The following is a 6,319-nucleotide window of genomic DNA, read 5'->3' on the forward strand; positions in this document are numbered from 1 at the left end:
TGAATATAGATATAGATGGTGGTGAACTTTAACAATGGAGCAAAGAAACCTGTTATCTTTAGCAATGCAGCAAATAATTTTGTTATCTTATTAAAAAAGGAGATCTTAGAACATTGTATATTGTACACTCTTCTCAAGGAGAAAGAAATAACACAGTTGATTGAAAACACACTGTTCCTTGAAGAAAAGAGGGAACGGCAATTTTCATGGTAAGCTTTTTCATATAGCGATAATCAGTTAATGTTGGCAATTCGTTTTTGAGGAAAAGACCACAAGAGGTTGTCATGGAGATTATTACTTCATGAAACTTTAGCCTTACGCTTCAGCGTGGGTGTCTAATATGTGACATGTGGCAAATAATTTATTATTGGTTTGCTATAAAAGAATGACTTGCTTGTAAGGATTTTCTTTTACCATGAAGTACTGGGCTTTTCAAACTATCCTAAACTGTATTTCTCTGAAACACTGAAAGCAATTCTCTTCATCAAATCTCTACATCTCTCAAGATCAATCCTATAGTCCTGCAATCAGAGTCCTAAGGGCATTAGAATATATTAGGGTTGTTTTTTTTTCCCTCTAAGGTTTTACAGTCTTACAGAAAATAAGATGATGTCTGGTTTTGCCTCTGACTGCACTGCCAATTTCTAAGTTGATTTTTTTTAATGTAAAGAATTTCACAAAATTGAATATTTACTTTTTTTTTACAATTTACTTTTCTTATCAATAGAAATGATAATACTGCTTTATACTGCACTAGTAACACCACGCTTGGAATACTGTGTACAGTTCTGGTCGCCATGTTACAAAAAGTGTGCAGAAAAGAGCAACAAAGATGATAAAGGATTGATAAAGGTTGCCATTTGGTTGATGGTTCACCAGTTGAAAGAGATCTTGCTGGATGTCTTCAACTTGCTTCCAATGAGACAAGGTGACATCAGTTAGTACCACCTGTTTTTCATTCATCCACTCAGACAAGCAATTGAGGCCTCCAGAGAAGCAAGAGAATTTATATTCTCAGTATGGTCACCCACAGTTTTGCAGTAGACACATTTCCTTCCTAGAGAAACCCTATTAACTAATCATCTTGCAGAGATGGATGGTTGTCGGCAACATTATCTTGAGATAACTTTGCTTTCCAGTCAAACAGGCTACTTCTGGGAAGTTAATGCAATGATGGGTGTGAAAAGGGCAGCTGAAAACAAATTGTAGAATGTGATTAAAAGTAATGCCTAATTTACCCAGCCAAATTGAATTTGCTGACTTGTAAACAGGATTTGCATAATCCAATATAAGAAAAAAAAAACCCTGTGAGGTTAAAACACTTCCTGGATTTCTAGCATCATCAGTTTTGTAAGAAACAATTTATATATATATATATGTCTTTTAAAATACTAAAAATGTGAATCCTGGGCATTATGCTAACAAATAAAAGAAAAAATAAACACCAGGATACAATAAACCAGACTGTTTAATATAAACAAGCCTGTGGTTAAGGAGAGTCACTAAGCTTTCGTCCGCCCAAAAACTGCCGGCGTCATCAGAGTTAGAATAGCAGGAAATCGGGAAGGCAGCTCATATAGCCGCCTGTCTCTGCGCCCGGCTCCTTGAGGTTGGACTGAGATGATGGACCAAATGGCCCTAAGCCAGGGACGGAAGCGCTGAGGCGATCTGGAAGGAGGGGGAGGGAGGGGCAAGTCAGAGAGCAGGAATGCCGGAACAGCTGCTTGTTGCAGGACTGGGGTGGAGAAATTACTGGGGGAGGATAATGGCCCTGCGAGGGAGGGGGGCTGGGCACAGGGACAGATTGACAGCCGCCCTCCAAGTGCTTGCACATGCTCTAAAAGAGCACTTGAGGATCATAAAACAACCAGTGGAGTCAAAGACAGTTTGCCTGATGTGGAACAACTCTGTGCGATACGGATTAACACAATCAGCAGGCCGATGATGCGCTCAAGGAGCCGGGCGCAGAGGCAGGAGGAGCTGACTTCCCGATCTCCTACTATTCTAACTCTGATGATGCCGGCAGTTTTTGGCCGGATGAAAGCTTAGTGACTCTTCTTAACCACAGGCTTATTTATATTAAACAGGCTGGTTTATTATATCCTGGTGTTCGTTTTTTCTTTTATTTGTTAGCATATAGATAGATAGATAGATAGATAGATAGATAGATAGATAGATAGAGAGAGAGAGAGAGAGAGAGAGAGAGACATAGATAGATAGATAGATGATAGATAGATAGATAGATAGATAGATAGATAGATAGATAGATAGATATTGCAAATATTCAAAAATAACTAGATTTTAAAAATAGACTAAATAGGGATAAGAAAGAAAAACCAGATGCAGTCGTATGTTTGAAGGTAACAAGAGGTGGAAAATCCCATGTGCGCTGTATTCATGAGTGTATGGTGTAGTGATGCAGTGATTAGAATGCAGTACTGCAGGCTAACCCACTGTTCACTTCAGGAGTTTGATTCTGACCAGCTCAAGATTGACTCAGCCTTCCATCCTTCCAAGTTCGGTAAAATGAAGACCCAGATTGTTGGGGAAAATATGCTGACTCTGTAAAACCGCTTAGAGAGGGCTGTAAAGCACTGTGAAGCAGTATATAAGTCTAAATGCTATTGCTATTGTTAGATGTGTCTTATTTTCTATATGAGTATGTTCTTAGAATGGTATATGGTGATCCTATTAATATAGTGAGATCATGTAAACATCTTATATGCACCTGTGGCTCATGGATTTATTATATGCTACGTTATTTAAAATATGCTAAATTATTTGCATATTTATCTGATTTATCTTCATTCATTTACTTGAATCCCAGAAAGTACAGCAAATACTTACCCACCCAGGGACCTTGTGCCTATCTCCCTCTGTCAATTACTCAATAGCTCAGCTATGATGGGTTTTGTTGCTGATATTTGTATTCTCTTGCCCTTACTTTAACAATTGTTTCTATTTCTGGGAAAAGATGAATGGACAAGTATTTCAGGCTAGGTTGGAGCAGAATAAAAAAAAATTAAAAAGGAAAACTGCTCTTCATTAATCATAAATCCTCTATTTCATTATATTTGAAGGAATTGCCCTTTTGCAATTTCTAAATCTACAGAATGTCAGATACATGGGACTGCATTCCTAGTTATCAAAGAAAGAAAACGTATTTTATTTTGACTGATTCTTTCTGCTGAGGAATTTATGTGTGTTGTTTAAATAAGACCAACCTAACTTAGATTATCTTGACAGCCCAGGTGTCACCCTGGAAAAAGGTCAAAAAAGGAATAACTAAAGCATTTAGGGGGTATATCAGCTCCTTTATGAATAAAACCAGCATTTGGAGCATTCTAATCCTGGAACATAACCTGAGATATAAAAAGTCTGCAACTTACTACAGCCAATTCAATTCCAAAAATTCAGATAAGAATTAAAAGTCTTGCTGTTCTTACCCATTCTTACACTGGAATATAGCACAGTTAAAGTTTTCAATGAGAACATCGTGTTAATGATAAATTTTCATCCCCTAAATTGAAAGATGCTGAGATAGAACTGGAGTGAAAAATTTATAAAGACATTAAACAATAGCATCCATGGAGGGGAATGAAAAGGCAAGTATTATAACTTCCTTTTACTGGTATATGAATACCATGCATTGCCATCTTGCTTTTTTGTCAAGCACCTCCTTTCTCTTTACCATCTCGTAATACTAGTTAATTAAGACAAGATAAGATAAGATAAGATAAGATAAGATAAGATAAGATAACCTTTATTGTCATTTTTTTACTGTGGGCACAACAGCACACATCAAAAATGAAATTTAGTTGCCCGCTCTCAAAGTGAAACACATACATGAAACACATACACCTAAATATACTATGAACAACATATGTATAGACCCACATCCCTACATATACTTAGCAAATAAATATTAAATACTGTCCATCTTGAATATATAACAGAAGGAGGAAGCTTGAGAGTTCACAAGGTTAATGCTATATGGAATGAAACTATGGCTGAATCTGGATGTTCTGCTACGGATACCATGAAGCCTCCTCCCAGAAGGTAACAAGGAAAATAGGTCGTGAAGAGGATGTGTAGTGTCCCAGATAATCTTACGGACCCTGCTCAATCAGCACTTCTTGCTACATCCTGGATGGGAGGGAGAGAACTGCCAATGATCTTTTCGGCCATCCTCACCACTCTCTGCACTGCCTTCCTGTCTGAAGCAGTGATGCTTCCAAACCAGATTGTGATGTTGTATGACAGGATGCTCTCGATCGTCCCTCTGCAGAAAGTGCTCAGGACAGGGGAAGGAAGATGTGCTTTTCTCATGCAACGCAGAAAATGCAGGCGCTGCTGTGCCCGCTTCACCAGTTTCTCACTGTTGAGCGACCAAGTCATCCTACTTGTTAGCTGCACACCCAAGAATTTGATGCTGATAACCATCTCCACAGGTGAGTCATTAATGCACAGAGAAGTGTGGCTGTGCCTGCCTTTTCTGAAATCAACAATGATCTCTTTGGTTTTTCCGGTATTTAAAACTAGGCTGTTTTCCTTACACCAGTTCACCAACCCCTTAACCTCCTTGCGGTAAGCTTCCACCTTGTCATCCTGAATAAGGCCTACTACTGTTGTATCATCTGCGAACTTCACAATATGGTTGGTGGCAAACCTAGCACAACAGTCATGGGTCAACAGGGTGAACAGCAGCCCTGAGGAGAACCTGTGCTCAAGAAAATGGTATTAGAGGTATTTGTTTTAACTCGCACATATTGGGGCCTGTTGGTAAGAAAATCAAGAATCCAGTTGCACAAAGGAGTGCTTAAGCCTAAAAGGCACAGTTTGTCTACTAGATGCTGGGGAATGATTGTGTTAAACGCCTAACTGAAGTCGACAAATAGCAAACACTTATGAGTATTTCTTTCCTATAAGTGCTTCAGGCTCAGATGGAGAACGGAAGAAATAGCATCCTCCGTAGAGCGATTTTGTCAGTAGGCAAATTTAAAGTTTCCAAGAGGTAATTTCATATATTATTAACCCTAATCAATCCATTACGTTATGAAGGCTATTTACTGAAGGCTATAGAATAGATTATAATTTTCTTCTCTGGTCTAGTGTTGGCTCATAGATATCACTGACATCCCAATCTATGGCTGTAGTAAATGGCCCAATGCCATCTTGCCAGCTTCTACTGTATCACTAAGGGAGGATCAGAATTGATGCTCACTCAGCTTCTAGTCCAGCAACTTTAACCACTACACCAAATTGGCTTTGTGTACTAAACTGGAAATGATGGATGTAGCTGTAGCTGTAGCTGTAGGCCCAGTTCCTGGATGAATTTAAAAATTAAGTCTTGCCTTGCTTTGTCTTCCTTCCTTCCTTCCTTCCTTCCTTCCTTCCTTCCTTCCTTCCTTCCTTCCTTCCTTCCTTCCTTCCTTCCTACCTTCCTTCCTTCCTTTCCTCCTTTCCTCCCTCCTTTCCTCCCTCCCTCCCTCCCCCCTCTTTCTTTCTTTCTTTCTTTCTCTCTTTCTTTCTTCTTTTCTTTAGCTGTCAGAATGACTGGGCAGATTATACGTCTTGGTGCCTGTAAAGATAGTTCATTCCAACATCACGTTTTCCTCACCATTTCTCCTGTCATTTTTCTGCTACCGAGAAAATATGTTAAGGGGGAAAAGATGGAATAGCTGTAGCATGTCTTTTGATTATTAGAGTAAAGAGCCTTCCATCTGGAAGCTCCCTGAAATGTATTCTGCTTTGTAAAATGCATTCAACTCATTTAGATTTCATGGGTATTTCATTTTCAAGTTTTGCAGCATATGATTTCTGCAGCTGAAGTGAATGGAAATTAGTGCCAGGCAGAGAATCCATTCTGCTTTTTTTAAAAGTTCTCCTTGGAAAGAGAATTTGCTTTAGAGATTATTTTGTAGGAAGATTGGGTATGGATTGTGGTGTTTCTGAACTTGTTTAGTTATGAAATGGCCAAGGGCTCTGTGCAAATGGTTTCCGTTGTACATCCCAAAGATGCTTTTTCATGAGGTAACTGGACTTCCTTTTTTCTCTTTGAAAAGTTGCCAGTTGCCTCATGAAAAAGCACCTTTGGGACAACCATGACCTGGATGACTGAGAATCTCCATAGACATCTTTCGTTGTACACTTTTCCAACCACAACAATTTGTGACTTTCTGTGTTTACATTACATCCAGGAGAGGACATTAGGACAGAAATCTTCTGATTTGGCTTTCATTGTTAAGAAGTGAGAAAAGGCAGGGAGCCTTCGGCATGATGGAAAAACAATACAGAAAAAGACAATAACATCAGAAGC

This window comes from Crotalus tigris, unplaced genomic scaffold, assembly GCF_016545835.1.
Source record: "Crotalus tigris isolate CLP2741 ecotype Arizona unplaced genomic scaffold, ASM1654583v1 scf7180000017607.2124824, whole genome shotgun sequence".
Taxonomy (NCBI): Eukaryota; Metazoa; Chordata; class Lepidosauria; order Squamata; family Viperidae; genus Crotalus; species Crotalus tigris.